Source organism: Dermacentor andersoni, chromosome 3 (genome assembly GCF_023375885.2).
Source record: "Dermacentor andersoni chromosome 3, qqDerAnde1_hic_scaffold, whole genome shotgun sequence".
Classification (NCBI taxonomy): Eukaryota; Metazoa; Arthropoda; class Arachnida; order Ixodida; family Ixodidae; genus Dermacentor; species Dermacentor andersoni.
In genome coordinates, this window is record NC_092816.1 from 183,770,881 (window position 1) to 183,792,266 (window position 21,386).

Consider the following 21,386-nt stretch of genomic DNA (forward strand, 5'->3'; position numbering starts at 1 on the left):
CTCTCAATCAGTCAGAGGAGGAGGAAATAACTTTATTGCGTGTCCTGTGAGTTGGTGGGGAGGGCCAAAGGCCCCGCCTAGGTGACGGCCAGGAGTTCGTGGGTCCTGGCGGCATCCTCGGCCTGCTGGACGGCCCATAGCTGATCCTCGAGGGCGGGGCTGAGCAGCGCGGTTTCCCAGCGCGTGCGAAGGCTGTTGCTAGAGGCCACGTTCTCGTTATTGTTATGTATCCCTCGGCATTCCCATAATATATGCTCCAGAGTGGCTCTGGATTCGCATGTGTTGCATTTGTCCGTTTGAAATATATCCCGATATATGATGTGCAAGAGCGCAGGGTTCGGATACGTCCTAGTTTGTAACTGCCGCCATGCGACAGACTGCTTTTTTGTCAATATTGGGTGAGGTCGTGGGAATATGCCCCTCTGTAACCTATAGTGTTTCGTCAGTCAGACAAACAAATAATTTTTACACGGTGGTTGTGTGGGAAGGAACGGCAAAAAGGCAACTAAATGCCTGACAATGTGCCTAAACCCGCCCTAACTACGAAATTGCATAACGCCCAGCACCATGTGCTTATGCATTTTTCAGCACTATGGTAATGGAAAGCACACACAATGTTACACTCATAAACAAAAAATAATAAAATAATAAAATGTACACCAATGGACTGCGTTTGGAAAGTGCTCGTAGAAATAAAATTACAAAACCATGATCGCAGCAACAGGGTTATCAACACTTACAACAATACAACAAATCAAAAAGCAGACTATGAGGTTATATATCACATTACTACACTTGTGCGTGCCTTCGTGCAGCGCATCTATCTAATTATCACCCCTCTGAAAAGACAACAGATCAAAAAATAACAAGAATTCACATCTGAAGCGTGAGTAGATAAGCATGCATCCTCTTTTTATCATCGCTACTGAGTGGCATTTTTCTACCACGCTGGTAATAACACGATGTGTATTCCCTAGCTGAGGAATCATGCGTGTAAATTTTTGCCTTCCCTAATTTTTCCGAATTCTCTCACTGAAATAGGTAATGTGTCTAAAACTATATTTATGCCGTTCTCGAAAATAAGCTTCACGGAATGCATCCGCGTTTCATTTCGTTTGGTCATAAATATTTGTACCAATTTTATTGTAAAAAATATTTTCAAACGTTAGAATGCTGTGCTTGCGAAAGAGTGCGGCGGAATGCGTTCGGCAGGGAACACCCTTCCATTAAGCGTACTATTGCCTTCTGAAATCTACGAATACTTTATTTGTTTCGGTGATCGCGCCCCAAATTAACAAACAGTAATGACTTCGTGAGAAACTAATGCTTAAGAGAGCTGGTTGGCTACCCAAAGGGGCAACAAATGCATTTCCCAATTCAACCAACGGACCGTGAAATACTTGCACGAAGGTTGTTGATGTCGAATAACCAGTTTAGCGTTTCATGAAAAATAGCGTCAAGTAACTTATGAGATGCAGCGCTTTCAATCAAGACCCTTTGAAATCCAGCATGAATTTCGTGGAGTATGCATTTGTTTCTTGGTCGAAAAACATCATATTTTGTATTTTTAGTGTTTAGCTCAAGTTCGTTTTTAGTCATACTGACAAATTATTACACCATTTGTTAACTTGCTTTTCTAAATTGTCTAAATTTTCACCACAGAAAAAGACGTTAGTGTCATCAGCATATATAACGATGTCTATTATTAGTTGCATATTTGTGATATCACTTATATGCATCAGGAACAAAAGTGCGCCAATTATAGACCCCTGTGCGACGACGTACGTTATGTTACCAATTTTACCATTGCATGCTTTATGTCAGTACACTGAACTCGGTTTATGAGATACCTACTCACCAACTTTAGGCAAACACCGCTTATTCCGTATTTATTTAGTTTCGCCAAGAAAATTTTGTGCTTGACGGACTCGAAGGCTTTCTTAAAATAGAGAAATATTCCGATTGCGTGAATATTCTGCTAAAAGTTTTCAATCAATTTGCCTTTAATAGATAGCAAGGCCTACGTTTTCTTTTTTCAGAAATCTAAATTGGTGCTTTATTATAATATCTTTTCAGCTACAAAAAAATTCGAAATTCGCACGAACATGACCGTCTCTATACTTTTTTAAAATACTGGCAACACAGGAATTGGCCTATAGTAATTCATGTCATTTTAGTCACGGCCTTTGTAGATCATTGAAACTCTGCCTATATCGAGTTTATCGGGAAATATTACAGTCCATAAACTCAACTTGCATATATGCGAAAATGGTAAGCTAATATGCTCCGAAACAGCTTTCAATGGTCCTGCTTTTATACCATAAACACCAGCGGCACAACTATTCTGTAGGTTTGTCATGAATAAATGTTTCTCCGATTCATCTATGGGAGCCAAAACTATTGATCACTTAGTGCGATTTGGGATGTACAATTTATAGCCAGTATTGGTCGGGGGCTTCAAAAGCCCCTGATCTCTGAAAATGGTCATTGAACATATCAGCAAGCAATGTGCCCAGAGCAAGATTTTCCCTCTATTAAAAGTTCAGAAATAGTATTTGTTTTCGGTCATATCAAAATATCATTCAGAGTATTCCAAACCACTTTTTGATCATTCATAATGCTCGCAAATTTATTTTCACAGTACTTTATGCATGCTCGTTTTATATCGGATCCTAACTTATTCCTGATCTGCTTAAACTGAAGCAAGTGCTCCAACCGCTTTGTTTTGATGAATTTGTTGAACAGCTTATCTCGCTTTTCCATTCTTAGTAAAACTGAGGCATCTATCCACGGCTTTCTTGCTCCTTTGTTCCTTTTTAGCAATACAAGCGGAAAAGGAAAGTTCTAAAGCTCTGTAATTCTTGCTACAAATCTTGCATTCGCAAGTACAGGGCCGGTGATTTCGAGAATTTGGCTTCCATCAGAAAAGCAACTGATTCTTTGAAATGCTTAACTTTTTCAGTAGTAATCTTTCTGTAATAAGCTGAAGAAAATCTTTTACGCTGACTCGTGTGTGATGAAGTGAATCCAAAAATTCACAAGTGGTCACTAACTCCAGGTACAAAAACGCCAGCACATGTCTCATTTCTGCAGTTGTTGAAATACAAGTGGAGAATAATTCAAAAATGCTTTGTCACTGTGGTAGGCACATGAATTTCATTCTCATAACCAAAAGACAGCATAGTCAATGGATAACATATCCATGTTGAAATCGCCAGTTGTAATCAAACCAGCACATTCTTCTTCCCGGTATTTGGAAACGTCGCGTACAAAGCTCAAGAAAGTGGGCGCATCCAGGAGGATGCCGATATACTACAACCAGGAACAAGTTGGCGGATCTTGCCATAACAGATACAAAGAATGAAGTTATCGCAGTGTATTCTTTTATGATGGCAAACATCGCGCTATTACGAACGTAAATTGCTGCATTACCACCTTGTTTCTTCTCCCTGCAAACTGACGCCCAGCTGTGACCCGTGAACGGCACAGTTCCTCGAAAGTCAGTGAACCGGGTCTCAGTGAAATCTAGGAATGAAAATTGTGTTTCAATATATTAAGGAATATGCCAACAGCCTCTTTTTTATTCTGTAACCTTTTTACGTGAGCACAGCCCGAGCTATTTTGACCCATCACGGAGGGCTAATGGCAAATTCTTCATCAAAACAGAGGCGAATAGTTTTCCGTTACGCGGGACCAAAACACACGTCTTGCGCATCGCGTGTGCGGTGCTTTACCATGGAACTACCCGAGCGGGCCGTCCTGCCGTCAACTTAATTTGGCACCTTTTGCGTACGTTTCAAGAAGAGCCATAGGACACTATATCAGGACTAGCCATCACCACTCACGGTCATTATGGCGGGTGTGGAACATTCTTTCAACCGAAGGTGTGCGTGAACTTGGCAACAGGCAAAGCAGCCAATTGGCAATTATACCCTCGTATGATACCTGAAGCCATTTATGCTGTCAGACTCGGGGCTCTGACTGTTACATGAGCTATTATAGGGGGAACCGAGTGCTTTGTTATTTTCACTCATGAAGGCACCAAATAAAGAGGACAGGGAAAGTATAATCGAATACAACACAGATTTATTTTCAGAAATGCAAGTGTTCTGGTGGTTAGCATAGGCTAATAGCTGTTGGAGAAACAGCTTGACTGGGCCGATGGTCCGTTACAATGGCACCTAATCGTTCATTATAATAATAATTTTAAAACAATGAGGAAAATGATAGCGGAGTTGTGAGCTCAAGGGCATGCAAGATCTCCTAATGTGCACTGTGATAAATTCACAGGGCATCGCTTTCTACCAAAACGGTGTGCTCATTAAAAAGTCGGTTTCACTGTACGAGTTCTGAAGAATTAAATTTTTATCGCGACAGCAATTATATGGACACTGTAAGCGCATTTCTGCCGTCGGCGTCGACGTTGGAGTCGCCGTGAGGTTCCGTATACAGTCCGAAGGCGATAAGAACGCCGCCGCGTACCCTACACTATATGTGCAAGTTAAAGCGTGAGAGGGGAGCCGACGAACTGCGACTCAATCTCGCCCGCGCGAACGGGGCGAAAGTGCAGAGGAAGTGCACCGTCTTCCGTCACGCGCTAGGCACCAAATGTTGCAAAATAGGGGGGGGGGGGGGGGGGGGAGCGGCGTTCTCATGCGGCTGCAACTGCGCTGGTGGCGGCTGCGCGATGGTTGAACTCTCGTAGGGAGCGAACGCATCTCACATGCGCTCTGCACCTTTTCGATCTTATTTCCGCAACCGGCTGGTGCAGCCTCACCATTTTTGCCAAGGAGCTTCATTGTGTGATCCGACACCCATACGGACAAGTTGGAGGAACCCGCAAAGCGATTTCCGGCTTTTTGCGTCATTGACTTTGGACGCAACGCCGTCTAGCAGCTAAGCCGAACCCGGGCCTATCTTGAAACGGGGGCACCGTTGCTCGCCCTCTCGACGCAGCCAACGTCTCCGACGAGCAATCAGTGATGGAATACGCCGTCGAAGGCGAAGAAATCGACACCACGGAGCTGCGCGATGGTACGTGGCAGTACCCGGAATGCCGGCCGACCCGCTAAACCTCAAAAGGAGCTTCGGTCGCACGACAACCGACCCCACCGAGCTGATCGGGGAACTAGGCTTCACTGGGACCTCGGCTCTCTCCAAGAGCAAGTCACGCCCGGCAAAGCTACCGTGACGAAAGCATATGCCTCGATTGCTCGAGGAGGACTATGGAATTGTGTGGTGACCGAAGTATGCCATGAATCTGACGAACATTCGACTTACCGCGCCCTTGGAAGCGATCTACACAACAACCCAAGCGAACCAGGCGCAAGCCCAGCGAGCCGACCAGATGAGGGTTCACCCGATCAAAAACACCATCACCATTGGTACACCCTATAGAACGAGGGCGGACGCCTACACGACATTTGAGTCTTTACGCTGCGAAGGGCATAGCATCGACATGCCGGCATCGGTGTAGGTACCGACTCCGGATGACTCGGGCCCCTCGGTTAACCTCGTTTTCTCTCGTCCACACAGAGTGTGGTATACAGAGCCTATACTAACGAAACGGGCCAAGCCATTCACGTTGAAATATAAAAAAAACGCCGCAGTTACCTATTGTGAATGCGAGAAGACAAGGGGATTCATAACACTTTGTGATCACCTTCGCCGACAGAGACTTTACCGCCCTCGATACGTTGTCGGGGTTTCGCCTTGAACGTGTACCCTTTCAGGGTAAAGCCGGAAGCTTGCTTCAATTGTCGGAAATTAAGAAATCGCTCCGACGCATGTCCACAACCCCGAGCAGCAATCCCCACATGCCGAAGGTGCGGAGAAGAGCACTCACATCCACTGGAAGGAGAGAAACCGACGTGCATGCCACCCTGCGTCGTTTGTCACGGGCTACACCCAACGGATAGCCGAAACTGCAAACGGCGCTTCATACAACCAAAAGAGACCAAAAGAACAACGTCAAAAAGTCACACGAAGACCACCGGGGAAACCAGGCGTTCTCACTCAAGAGGGCGAACCCAAGGCATCTTTTCAAGACCACTCTGAGTCATGCGCTCCTCTGTATAGCAGGGACAGAGACAAGTCCACCTCAGGAAGCAACAACTCCCAGCAAGACGAACCTACCACTCCCATAGCCTGGAGCAGCGGTAAGCTTCACCACTGCTACCATTTAGCACCGCAAGTGACCGTCTCGTTGGGGAAACCGCCCGAGCAGGAATCGCGAAACGGACGGACAACGACGCTGACAAGGGAAGAATGTTCCGGCTCCAAGACGAGACAGGCTGCCCGAGAAGAAGGCAACCCCACAAGGCACCAGCAAAGCAAGCCACAACAGCAACCACTGGACCAACAGGTGAGAGAGCTGGCGCAACGGATACATTTCTAAAGCAACAATTGGCTGCCGCTAATGACAAAATTCGCCTACACGAAATCAAGCTAACTCCAATTCATCATCATCATCATCAGCAGCAGCAGCAGCAGCAGCAGCAGCAGCAGCAGCCTGGTTACGCCCACTGCAGGGCAAAGGCCTCTCCCATACTTCTCCAACAACCCCGGTCATGTACTAATTGTGGCCATGTCGTCCCTGCAAACTTCTTAATCTCATCCGCCCGCCTTACTTTCTGCCGCCCCCTGCTACGCTTCCCTTCTCTTGGAATCCAGTCCGTAACCCTTAATGACCAACGGTTATCTTCCTTCCTCATTACATGTCCTGCCCATGCCCATTTCTTTTTCTTGATTTCAACTAAGATGTCATTAACTCGCGTTTGTTCCATCACCCAATCTGCTCTTTTCTTATCCCTTAACGTTACACCCATCATTCTTCTTTCCATAGCTCGTTGCGTCATCCTCAACTTGAGTAGAACCCTTTTCGTAAGCCTCCAAGTTTCTGCCCCGTAGGTGAGTACTGATAAGACACAGCTATTATACACTTTTCTCTTGAGGGATAATGGCAACCTGCTGTTCATGATCTGAGAATGCCTGCCAGACGCACCCCAGCCCATTCTTATTCTCCTGATTATTTCTGTCTCATGATCCGGATCCGCCGTCACTACCTGCCCTAAGTACATGAATTCCCTTACCACTTCCAGTGCCTCGCTACCTATTGTAAATTGCTGTTCTCTTCCGAGGCTGTTAAACATTACTTTAGTTTTCTGCAGATTAATTTTTAGACCCACTCTTCTGCTTTGGGTCTCCAGGTCAGTGAGCATGCATTGCAATTGGTCTCCTGAGTTACTAAGCAAGGCAATATCATCAGCGAATCGCAAGTTGCTAAGGTATTCTCCATCAACTTTTATCCCCAATTCTTCCCACTCCAGTTCTCTGAATACCTCCTGTAAACATGCTGTGAATAGCATTGGAGATATCGTATCTCCCTGTCTGACGCCTTTCTTTATTGGGATTTTGTTGCTTTCTTTGTGGAGGATTACGGTGGCTGTGGAACCGCTATAGATATCTTCCAGTATCTTTACATATGGCTCATCTACGCCCTGATTCCGTAGTGCCTTCATGATCGACTGCTGAGGTTTCGACAGAATCAAACGCTTTCTCGTAATCAATGACAGCTATATATAAGGGTTGGTTATATTCCACACATTTCTCTATCACCTGATTGATAGTGTGAATATGGTCTATTGTTGAGTAGCCTTTACGGAATCCTGCCTGGTCCTTTGCTTAACAGAAGTCTAAGGTGTTCCTGATTCTATTTGCGATTACCTTAGTAAATAGTTTGTAGGCAAATGACAGTAAGCTGATCGGTCTATAATTTTTCGCGTCTTTGGCGTCCCCTTTCTTATGGATTAGGATTATGTTAGCATTCTTCCAAGATTCCGGTACGCTCGAGGTCATGAGACATTGCGTATACAGGGTGGCCAGTTTCTCTAGAACAATCTGCCCACCATCCTTCAACAAATCCGCTGTTACCTGATCCTCCCCAGCTGCCTTCCCCCTTTGCATATCTCCCAAGGCATTCTTTACTTCTCCCGGCGTTACCTGTGGGATTTCTAATTCCTCTACACTATTCTCTCTTGCATTATCGTCGTGGGTGCCACTCGTATCGTATACATCTCTACAGAACTCCTCAGCCACTTGAACTATCTCATCCATATTAGTAATGATATTACCGGCTTTGTCTCTTAACGCCTGCATCTGATTCTTGCCAATTCCTAGTTTCTTCTTCACTGCTTTTAGGCTTCCTCCGTTCCTTAGAGCCTGTTCAATTCTATCCATATCATACTTCCTTATGTCAGCTGTCTTACGCTTGTTGATTAACTTCGAAAGTTCTGCCAGTTCTATTCTAGCTGTAGGGTTAGAGGCTTTCATACATTGGCGTTTCTTGATCAGATCTTTCGTCTCCTGCGATAGTTTACTGGTGTCCTGCCTAACGGAGTTACCACCGACTTCCATTGCACACTCCTTAATGATGCCCACAAGATTGTCGTTCATTGCTTGAACACTTAGGTCCTCTTCCTGAGTTAAAGCCGAATACCTGTTCTGTAGCTTGATCTGAAATTCCTCTATTTTCCCTCTTACCGCTAACTCATTGATCGGCTTCTTATGTACCAGTTTCTTCCGTTCCCTCCTCAAGTCTAGGCAAATTCGAGTTCTTACCATCCTATGGTTACTGCAGCGCACCTTGCTGAGCACGTCCACATCTCCTATATGAACTCCAATTAGTAACTCACAGAACCTCTGTGCGAACACACCAGTGGTTTGCGCTCCGAGTGAGGCAGAAAATATGGAAACTGACGCAACTAAACGCAAAAAACGAAAAGCAGCTAGCCTAACAGAATCGACAGGTGATAAGAAAGGTAAATCGGAAGGGATAGATGCCCGCGTAACTCAACTGGAAACCGCAATCGAGCAAATGCTAAATGACATGAGCAATTTAACCGTTCAAATTAAGCAATAATCTGAAAACATTGTTATCCTAAGCACGTCAGTGCGGGCAATTGCAACCCATACTGGCCTGGACATGGCACGTAAGCCGTCCGCAAATCATTCGCGCCTGTCAGGAGACAATGACTCGCCTGAAGTTTCGACGCCGAAGGCAAATGCTCGACACCCGTCAGGGGGCCCAATCAGATCGCACAGCGTAGGCATGGCGCGGCTCGATCCTTGCAGATGTTCGTGAAGGCTAGACCACCTATTATTATATGGCATCGGATATGCAGGGGGCTCAAACAAGAACGTCGAGTCTTAGAATTCACAATTCAAGATTCGCAAGGAAACCCGACGTTCTGACCTTTCAAGATATTGGCATTACAGCCAAATTAACAGGCTGTGCAACCTACACGGAAATTCTTCAATGCTGCCGCTCTCCAGCCGCGGCGCTTATGGCGCATAGAAATCTGACAGAAATTCAAAGACTTGGAATGCGAGTATGTTGCGTACACATGCCTTAAAATTCTACATAATGAACGGGTCGATCAATCTCCTTTGGTTTAAATTTGTATAGCCCCCTAAGACAAAAGTCCATCCGCATCCAAATTGATGATCGAAGCCTATAAGCACGCCGATAAACACCACTTGTGCTGGGCAATTTTAACACCCAGCACTCATCCTGGGGCTACCCGAAGGGTGAAAATGAAAGCAAAGGCGTTTCTAAAGGGCTACAGGAAACAAACTTACTATCGTGCATATTATGTGGGACGATTTTCGTCACGCTCGCGATCAACGAACTCCCGCAGACATCACTAACTTCGTAGAGCTCGAAGAATTGGTTGCTACCATGCTCAATGACACCAATAATGCAACCATGGAGACGGAAATGGAGGATGACGGCCTCACGCCGGACTCGAGACTAATTCACTTATGAGAAGGACAGAAGAGCATATAAAACCGATGATCGTCACAAAAAGCATGACAAAAGCCTTCGCAAAAGCTCATACAATTAGAAAGGAAAATTGAACATAACTCCCAGTTCCTAAGTCAGGAACGCTGGCATCAGCTTTGTGATCGAATGAATTGACAGTTGGGCAACAAAAACACATGGTACCTGCTTAGGCACTTAATCGACCCTAATCAAACTAAGTCTGCACCGCGAAAAAATATGCAAGGAGTTATTCATTCCTTCGCCAGGGATGACGACACCCTCATCAAAGAGTTGAAAGATCGCTACTTTAACGTCGGCGAAGACTTCCCAGTCTCAAATACCTACACAGGGCAAAAAAATAAAGCCCTCGATAAAGTAATTGAGGAGACTGAAGCGCGAGCTGTTCTTAATAACATAAAGAGCACAGCTGCAGCCGGCAAAGACGGGGTCACATATAAGATGCTCAGAAACCTAGATGACCATTAAATCGTGAAAATTAGACAGTTCTTCAACCCTCATTCGAAATCTGGCACCATCCCTCCGAGCTGGAAGTGCGCAAGAGTAATTTTTATACCCAAACAGGCCAAAAAGCTCGAGTTGGAAAACTTAAAACCAATTTCCGGGACCTGTTGCTTAGGAAAAGTCATGGAGCATGTTATACTCAGAAGGCACAAAGACTACGCTGAGACGGAGGGCTATTCCCACACACGTAGGTGGGTTTTAGGCCCAATCTTTCGACACAGCGCATAATGTGGCAATTACAACACGACATCCTGCAGCCCAGCCCTATCAGAGCGACCATGACCTTGATAGCGCTAGACGTAATCAAGGCCTTTGACAGTGTTATGCATCGTTCAATCCTAACTAATCTGAACCAGATGAACGTGGGGAAACGCAGTTTCGCGTAAAACTCAAACGCCCTCACGGAGAGAACTGCACAAATTCATCTGGGCGACCTCAAGAGCGAACACTTCACCTTAGTAACACGAGGAACCCCGCAAGGAGCCGTTTTCTCACCTTTTCTTTTTAACCTTACCATGAGGAACTTGCCACCGCTCCTGGGTGCAATACCCCACGTTAGCCATTCAATACATGCAGACGATACGACAATCTGGACAAACACTGGCTCAGATGGTGAACTTTCAGAAACACGGCAAACAGCTGCCGATACGGTTCAAGATTACGTTAAACTATACGGGATAACATGCTCTGCCCAGAAATCTGAACTACTAATAATCAGAAACAGAACAGTCAAAATAGACAGCCAACAGCAGGCCTCCACAATAGCGATTCGAATGGAATCTGGCCCGTTCCCGCCTGGGGTGACCTTACGGGTGCCATGAATGCTCATACAGCACAACACCCACAACGCACAGGCTATAGCCGGGTTGCAATCCACGATCCGACAAATGTGTGAATTAATAAAAAGAATCGCATCAAGGCCCAGAAGCATGAAGGAGGCGGACCTATGTCGGCTGATTCAGGCATTTCTGATCAGTCCCATAGTGTCCCTTACTGCCACCTAAGACGAGCGAATAGGGACAAAATTAATGCCTTAATCCGCCTAGAATACAGAACAGCGTTGGGCCTACCCAAGTGCACCAATTCGGACAAACCATTGAGATTAGGAATATACAACACTAGAATAACTGATGAAGCGCGCAAGACAGCACATATTTCCATCTGTCCGGTACGCGAGCCGGCAGGTACATTCTGGACAAGCTGGGCCTGAATCTCCCAATCGCCTATGTCGGAGTAACACCTTTGCCGCGAATCACAAGACGACAACTGATCAATAAACCTATTCCCAAAAACATGTTCCCACGAAGGCACGATAATCGTCGTTAAGCCAGGGCAAAGCAGTTTCATGTTTTCTGTGCGCCCTGACACCATGCTTGTTAATTTAGTTAGCAAGCGCACGTTCACAAGTTGATACGGCCGATAAAAGTTCGATCCTTTGTTCGTACTTATGTCTGCTAATTTGCTATCGCAATCGATGCTTCGCCTTTCTGGCGAAACGGCGACTGTTTGTTTATTCTCATCAGTGTGCCGAATTTTAAAAGCGCGTCTCACGAACCCGTCGTTGGGCGCGCAGATACGACATCCACCCGCTGGTCAAGATCACTCTGGAGCCGTACCTGCTCACCGACGAGGGTTACTCGCTGGCCGTGGCCGACGCCGATCGTCGGCCGTGGCGCGTAGCGGACACCGACGTGCGGCCAGACTGCCTGCGTGCGTTCGGCGGCGTTGCGGACCCGAGCGCACTAATGGAGCGGATGGCGCGCGTCGGCACCGACATTTGGGCACTCGAAGCAGTCTCGTACGCCTGGTACCCGTACTCGCCGCACTATTTCGAGTTCAGCCAGCTGTACGCGCTCACAGACTACCACGTCAACGTTACCACCTGGCTGGACGTCTTCAACAGCTACCTCGCGCCAGACGGGCAGGTAGGGCTGGTAGCGCACTACAGAAGTCGCATGCTGGTCTCCATGCTTTGGCCTGGGCATTACTGGAAAACATCACGGCGAATTCTAATGCGACACATACATTACCGTATAGCAGTCCCACTGCGTAAAGTGCGTACGTTCCAGTCTGACCTCCTTGTGGGCCTCTTCCAAAAAGTCGCAGTTTCGACCACACGGCGAGGCATCGAATGCAGTAGTAGATTAGTAGACAGCCATGCAAAGTACGGATAGCAGACTTATCGATCGTTTAAACGCGTAAACATTCGCTTTCTAACTAAATTAATAAGCATGGTGTCAGCGCACACAGGCAAACATGAACACATCACACTGAATGATTACGCACACTCGCTGTCAAAACGCTGGAGTGAGGAAGCGCGACAGCCGCAGCGGCGAGCAATGTGACCTTCGTGCTGCTTATCCCTTGAACGCAAGCTGAGCGGAGAGAACACAGCACACGCAAAGCTACAAGCCGTCGGCCCACCTAGAGTGTTTCCCCAAAGCAGATCACTTTCAAGTTAAATCCAGTTGGTGCTAAAATACAATCCTCCCTCCCTCCCGTCGCCAGTGCCATGCGCGCGACAGAAGACGTCGCGCTTCGCCTCCGCTTTCATTCCATGCCCACGCGAGATTAAGCAGAGATTGTCCGCAGACACTCGCATGCCGTTCCGCGCACATACAGCACACGGCGTGTGGCGACGGTGTTATCGCACGTGAACTTTATACCGAACATCAGGGCGATAGCGATGCCGAAAGTCAGCCTGGAGGGTCCAGTTAATTACAATAGCAACAAAAAAAGTCAGAGAAACAGCGACAGAGAATTAGCTGCAGAAAATGGAAACAAAAAGAGACCATAGAGATTTACTAGATAAGGAAGAAAACAATTGAAAGACAAAATCCGTACGGCAAGACAAAAGGCCGTGCCGTGCTATTTGACGATCGAGCTGCTTGCCGCACGACAAAAACATAGTGGAGCAAGAATTCTCAACCGGATGAGGCATGTGTATATTGCAGCGAAAATAGGGAGAAAACTCGCATATACAAATGGAATGTGGAGGTATTCACTCAGTGAGACTCGTAGGGAACGTACATCTTCCATGAGCAATTGGATTTAAAGTGGGCGGAAGCTTCAACCGGGGAGCAGTCCAGAAAAGGGTTTAGACTATTGGTGGGAAAAATTCACCGACGATTATGTTATTCCCTAACACGAAATTTGAATGCAGCATTATACGTGTTTTCATTCCGGCTGGCGCGGACAATTTGTCTGGAGCGGCACGTTGCAAATGGAGCGAAGTGCGTTGTGACTGCCTAGCTCAACTGGAGATCGCGAGAGTAAGCGCGTGCGTGACACGTGGGCGCGATTCACAGCAACAGAAAGACATCCACGACTCCGCACACTACTATGGCGCCACCTCGTACCCATTGTCGCGGCAGTACGCTTTTCTTCTCGCTTTCGCCGTACCCTCCTCCGCTTTCCGCCTCATGGTTCCACTGCACCTTTATCTCCGCTTTTCTCCTCGCGTCTTTCATCTCCCGCTGCGCTCTGCGTTCGCTTTCATATTTCCCTGTGTGCGCTCGTTCGGTTACGCCAATGCCGACGTCTGCTAAGGAATAGAAGCCTAGGAGCTCCACTCTAAAAGGGCAGGGAAGAGATTGATGCGCCCCGGATTTGTTACAGACAGAGGTAGCGGTACACTTTACATATAGCTGTTTAGAGGAAGAATAAAAAATTAAGGAGGTGTATAAAAGAATGCTAGAATGAAAAGCATGTATAGCACCCGTGATTAACTCAAGCAGGCTAGGTGGCTATTTGTCGCCGCCTCGTTTCAAAGACGATACCAATAAACCCTGGCAACATGTAACACCCCAACTCTCGCGAGGAAGGCTAGCTTAGCAGGACTCTTTGAGGAACTATCAGGCATCGTTTGGGATATCATTAATCTTAGTGATGTTAGAAGAACTGGTAAGGCTTATACAGTGTTGACAGATGGCCACGTCCTCTGCTATAGAGGACTTCCAAATAAGAAGCAGTACGGAGTGGGATTCGTAATCCATAAGGACATAGCGGGAACATTGACAGTTTCTACAGCATTGATGAGACGGTAGCAGCACCCATAAAAAAACTTAATAAGAGGTATATATTAAAGGTTGTACAACCCTAAGCTCCAACTTCCAGACATGATGATGATAAAATTGATCGGTTTTTTGAATATGCTGAATTATTGATGAGAAAACTTGAAACTCAGCATACTGTAGTAATGGGGGATTCAATGCAACAGTTGGGAAAAGGCAGCCTAGTGAACAAGCAATTGGCAACTACGGCGTCGATTCAAGGAATGCTCAATGACAGATGTTGGTAGCATTCGCGGAAAGAAATAAGCTACGAATAATGAAGACCTTCTCCAGGAAGCGTACGAACAAAAAGTGGAACTAGAAAAGCACTAAGGGTGAAAAAAGAAGTGAAATTGATTTCATACTTTCAGCCGATCCCAGCATAGTGCAGGATGTAGAAGTGTTAGGCAGGGTAAAGTGCAGTGATCATGGGTTAGTGTGGGCTAGGATTCACCACAATTTGAAGAGAGAAAGGATAAAATTGATCAAGAAGAAACAGGCCAACCTACACGCAGTAAGGGTAAATGTAGGCCAATTCAAGCTGGTACTTCCAAATATGCAGCCTTAGAATAGAAAGGTAAGATGGCAGAGGCAAGGAATGAAACCGTAACTAGGCTGACTTCCAAAGCAACACTTGGTGTGGGAGGCAAGGCACCAAGGCAACCAGTAGATAAGCTCTCCCAAGTAACAAAGGATCTAATAAATTAATGACCAAGAACGAAAGTGTCCAACTCAATAGATCAGATAGATGTCGCGGAACTGCCAAAACTGATCAACAAGGAGACAATAAGGAATATTCGAAATTATAACATGAGAAAGATTGACAAAGCAGTAAAAAATAAACGCAGTATGAAATCAGTGAGAAGAAAGTTTGGCATAGGACAAGCCAAGATCTATGCATTGTAAGATAAGCAGGGCAATATCATCAGCAATCTAGAAGACATAGTAAAAGGAGTGGAAAATTCTATACTGACCTGTACAGTACCCAAAGCAGCCGCGATACCTCCTTTCGAAGTAGTATCGAACACTATTGAACTATTGTAGTTACAGAGGCTGCTTCTATAACTAGCGATGAAGTTAGAAGGGCCTTTCAAGATATGAAACGAGGAAAAGCCGCAGGAGAAGGTGGAATAACAGTCCATTAAATCAAAGATGGAGGAGACATAATGCTTTGACAACTGGCGGCCCTCTATACGAACTGTCTATCGACTTCAAGAGTCTCTGAGAAGTGGAAGAATGCCATCATTTTACTAATCCAGAAAAATGGAGACGCTAAATTCTTGAAAAATTATAGGCCCATTAGCTTACTTACAGTATCATGTAAAATATTCACCAAGAAAATATCCAATAAGATAAGGGCAACATTGGACTTCACTCAACCAAGGAAACAGGCAGGTTTCAGGAAGGGATACTCCACAATGCATCACATCGACATCAATCAGGCAATCGAGAAATCCGCAGAGTACAATCAGCCTCCCTATATGGCTTTCATAGATCACGTATTCAAGGAGTTAAGTACGCTTACGTAAACATCTATGGAAATATCTGCAAGGAATCCACAGCTACCTTAACTCTCCACAAGAAAAGTCGGAAGATACCTATAAAGAAAGGGGTCATTGAAGGAGACACAATCTCTCCATTGCTGTTCGCTACGTGCTTCGAGGAAGTATTCAAGCTATTAAACTGGGTAGGTTTAGGAGTGAGTGCCCACGTCGAATATGTCAACAAGCTTCGGTTTACAGCTGCCATTTTCCTGTTCAGAAACACTGGGGACGAGTTACAACAAATGAATGAGCACCTTAACAGAGAAAGTGAAACAGTGCGATTAAAGATGAATATATAGAATACAAAGGTAATGCTCAATAACGTGGCAAGGGATCATGAGTTCAGGATCGCCAGTCAGCCTCTAAAGTCTGTGAAGGAGTACGTTCGCCTAAGTCTATTACTCACAGGGCACCCTGATCATGAGAAGGAAATTTACAGAATATTAAAAATGGTTTGGAGTGCATACGGCAGACATTGTCAGACCCTGACTGGAGGCTTGCCACTATCATTGACAAGGAAGGTGTACAATCAATGCATTCTACCGGTGCTGACATATGGGGCAGAAAATTGGAGACGGTCAAAGAAGCTCGAAAACATGTTAAGGACCGCACAAAGTGCGATGGAACGAAGAATGTTAGGCGTAAAGTTAAGAGACAGGAAGAGAGCGGTGTGCATCAGAGAGTAAACAGGGACAGCCGATATTCTATCTGACATTAAGAGAAAGAAAATAAAGCGGGGCAGTTCATGTAATGCGTAGGTTACATAACCAGGGGACCATTAGGGTCACAGAATGGGTGCCAAGGGAAGGAAAGCGCAGTCTAGGACGGCAGAAGACTAGGTGGGGTGATGAAATTAAGGAATTCCCAGGCGCTAGTGGGAATCGGTTCGCTCAGGACCGGGTAATTGCAGATCGCAGGAAGAGGCCTTCGTCCTGCAGTGGACATAAAATAGGCTGATGATGATGATGATGATCATCATCATCAGCAGCAGCAGCAGCATGTTTTTTTTTTTTTTTTGGCTCTACGGAAACTTGCTGTTTGTGCTCACGCATTTCAGTACCGCAGAAGCTGTCACTTCGTGAAAACAAGCGTGCTTAGATGTATGTGGCTTGCGCAATCGGCGAGGTGTAGGAAATTCCGTTTACTTGTTCTCGTTGCCAGTGGCAGATAGCATAATTTTGTCTTGAGCTGGATTATTCAAAGAGCCGCACAGTACTAGAATGAGATATGAAAACACATATCTAAGTAATTAACAGAAATTTACTATATACCTACTTAATTAATTACGTCGCGCCAGATAGTGCAATGCACAGACCGTATCCGATCAGTTTACAAGACGCATTCACTTGAAATGAATCTCCGGGATGAAACCAGTTTCCAATAATATTTCGCAAGTTATTGGAAGAAATACATATGCGTTCCAGTTGCCTTTGTGCTTCCATCCAGGAAAGAGCGTTTTCTTAATAAATGGTAGAGCACATTTTTACGCCAAATTTGATGGCGCATATCTTAAAACTGCTGTCATTCTGAAAGTTCATTTCAAGTGGATGTGCCTTACAATCTCACCGGCTACAGTTTGTAAATTGCAATATGTGCCGTAAAGTAATTAAGAAGTTTTTTTAGCGAATGCTTCTTAACTAGTTAAATATGTGTTCGGCTTTCTCCGCGTCTTTGAAAAATCTAGCTCAAGAACTGGACTTAACCTATCTGCAACGTGCGATATTTAAAAATTCCGGAAAACGTAAAAATAATCACATCGTATATCGCAAAGACAGGCCATCGCCCTACGCGTTTTTCTTTCCGCTGTGGTTACTACGTGGGCGAGCCAAGTCTTTCCTTCATCCGCGTATTCGTCAAAAACGAAAATTCCTAGGCACGGGAACTATAGGTGGCTTATTATATCAGTAAGAAACGCGATATTTGTATTAAACGAGAAGGAAGGGGGTTAACCAAGGGGCCCGATTTTTATTAGTCATATCATAAGAAGCCACTGCCAAGGTCTGCGAGTGGTGGCGCAGGCTAACACTCCCAAGGTTCTACTAGGAAACATACATACCCAAGAAAGTGGGCGCGGAAACGGCGCAGCGGTAGCTCAGCTGGTAGAGCATCGCACGCGTAATGCGAAGGCTCTGGGATCGTTCCCCATCTGCGGCAAGTTGCTTTTTGATCCACTTTTATTTCCGTTAATTTATCGTCTCTTTATTTGGTTTATTAAGCACAAGTAATTTCCCCTATGTTATCCTTTTGTTGGCGTCTTATGATACGATATTTATATAGGTGATATGCCTGTGGCTTTTAGCACTACTGAACGTCAATTCTTTGAATGTATGTTTAAGCAGGCATTTTACTTATTTTTATTTTTATTTCATCCCCCTGTCAAATAGTATTGTGCGTACATATTTGCGCGCCTTGCCATGTTTCGCATAAAATTGGACCTGTCGGCGTCATATCAACTTTCAAATGGTATAAATCCGAATGGTGGATCCAGATCTAGTGCTTCGGCTCTGTAAGGAGTAATCCTATTTCAATGGCAGAATGGGAGCGTGAGTTGCGTGTTTCAGTGCCAGATTGGGACCCGCCGCTGATTCCGGATTGCTCTGTGGAGCAATAATATTTGCTCCGCCAAAATCAGCAGCCTTGGTCGGAAGTCCGCGTGAAGTATTTTCTTCACCCGCCTCTCCTTTCTGTCACGGTCTCCTGTTTCTGGTCGCGGGCTGCTATGGACGACATGGAAAACATCATGGACGAAGGGAAAATATAGGAGAGATCATTACTTCGCGCAGGCAACCTCGGAAAGCGCACTCTCTGTGAAGGGACAGCGGTGGCCCAACACGCGACCTCTTGCGTCTAGATTACGGACAAAGAATCGAGATTTCCTGAGATAAGCGGGAACGACGCGGTCCCTCATTCCACGCCAACAGGCCCGAGCCGTCGCCGGCCACAGCCAAGAGCGCCCAGCCGAACCTCGAACCACCGCTCGCGCTCACGAGTCACTTCCTCCACCACTTCTTCGACTGCTGGCTACGAGGCCGTAGTTCCCATGCTGACCCTCCCTCTGCGAAGGCGATAGTGGCACTCGCCCACGGCGGCTTGCAGTGACGGCATCGCAACCCCGGCAGCGGGCGAACCTTGCAGACAGCTGCACCGAACGAGGATCGGCGGAGCAGACAACGCCCGAGCCACTAAGGTCTTCCAAGAATCCGAAGGCCCTAAACCTCAGCATTGCCATTTGTTGGGCGTGTTGGTAAACTGAAAGCATATTTAGCGCCAGCAAACAAGGACGGAAGGGAGACGACACCACAGTGCGCTATATATATATAGCGCATTGTGGTGTCGTCTCCCTTCCGTCCTTGTTTGCTGGCGCTAAATATGCTTTCAGCTCTAAACCTGGCTGGCTTCCCGGATGTACGTTTCGCGAAGATGCGACAGACGAGGTGGTGAAGCCTCCGAGTTGCCGGGTGTTGCAGGAACCACAAGGCCCTAAACCATTCCCGGAGGCACGCCTGGTCCGGTCTTTTTCCTCGACCTCGTTCTGACGAGTGCACGCAGCAGGTCACCGGAAGTAGCTGCCGCCCGCTCGTTGCCATTCTACCGCACAGAGACCCCACGGCACCGCACCACGCAAGTAACAGTACGGGAATATCGCAGGTGTTGATGATTGTCGCTCGAACGGTGGCGCTTCGACTACCGTTGGTAACTAACCTCAAGCGCCCATGAGGTTCTTGTCATAGCCGTCGTTGGAACTCCTCTTCTTCCTAATCATCGTCATCGTCGTCTTCGCTGCCGCTGCCGCCGGCCGGCGCTAAGGAACCGCCGCCAGAGTCCGAGACTTCGCCCTGGTCGGGCTCGGACGAGGACGACTTCGCCGCTCTTGTTCTCGGCGTCGCTACCCGACGAGCTATTTTTCCGAGCCGTTTTCTTCGACAGCTTGCCTTTGCGTGCCATGGCGGCTCCCTTACCACCAACATTGCCGTGTCCTATGCCATACCCGATGACAATGACCACGGCCGCTGGATAAAAAAAAAACGTTCGGCCTGCCACATCAGGCGGAGTGCTATGGGAGCGAACGTGACAGTCGTAGTTGCATTCTCGGTCACTTGGCTGGGCCGAACGGCGCTAGCTCTCGGGGACGGGACGCGTCGGTTTCCACGGGCGACGGCGTTCGAAGCGCGTTCCTCACGCACTTTCTATGCCGATCCGAGACAACAGTCCCGGACTGGCAGCGCCGCGGCGGATTACAGCGTTTTCAAAGCACGCGGCAGCCTGCAACTTTTTTTTTTCTTTTTTATCCAGCGGTCGTGCAATGACCGAGGAGGAGCCAGCGGAAATGCTCCTCAGCGAACGCCGGAGCTGCAGCTCGCACCGCGGAAATGGTCACGCACCAGGCCAGGGAGGTGTCGCTACTGGCCGTGGAACGGACGCTTCCTGCGTTCCCCACGATCATGGTTCGTCCGGAACCGCAGCCGATGCCCCACGCTGGGCGCCAATGTGCGAACGACACGGTCCCTCAATCCACGCCAGCATGCCCAGCCCAATAGCCGGACGCCGCCAAGAGCGCCCAGCCGAGCCTCAAACCACCGCTCGAGCTGACGCGTCACTTTGTCCTCCACTTCTTCGGCTAGAAAAGCTGTGCTTCACGCCACGACCGCTGTTCTGTGACGAGGATACAGTGTTACTGGACAGGGACACGAGATCTCATATCAAGGTGGCACCGATACCAAAGAATATGCACCCAACGTACCATGCAGGTAGAAGACGAGCACGAGCTGCAACCATGCGGAATCGTTTTGGGAAAGGTTCTACCGCGTACTACACAGACGCTAGCAGAGCCAGTAGAGAGACTCACACGCTAGCAGTCACTCAAAAACGACGTGTCATAACGGCCACAGTCGTAACTCGGTCCACGTGTGCGGCCGAAGCTGCTGCAATAGCCGTGGCCATTGCAGACGCGGAACACAGAAACGAATCGGCAGTCATACTCTCCGAGTCGCAGACAGCGTGTCGCCTGTTTCTCAAAGGGGCGGTACCCAAATGGTACGTAGAATTCTGGGACAAACCCTGACAGAACACCACGACATTATTTGGTGTCCGGCTCACGAAGGCTTGGAGGGTAACGTTGCGGCAGACCGTATAGCTCGAGGATTCAGCAACCGAGCTGCGGCCGAGCCGAGCGCGGGACTTCTTCCAAGCACTCGTGACATTCTTCTACAACAGCGGGAGGAACGCAGAGAGTACGGTCATCCATACAAGGCCCTTAACAGACATCAGAGTAGGGACTGGCGACGCATTCAAACAACAGCTTCCCCAACCTGCATCAACTCAGTAAAACAAACCCAACTAGATTTCTGGACGTCTGTGCATGGTGTTCTAACAAACACACACTACAACATATCACATAGGAGTGCCTGGAACGGCCTTCACATATTATTAGCCCATACATAACTG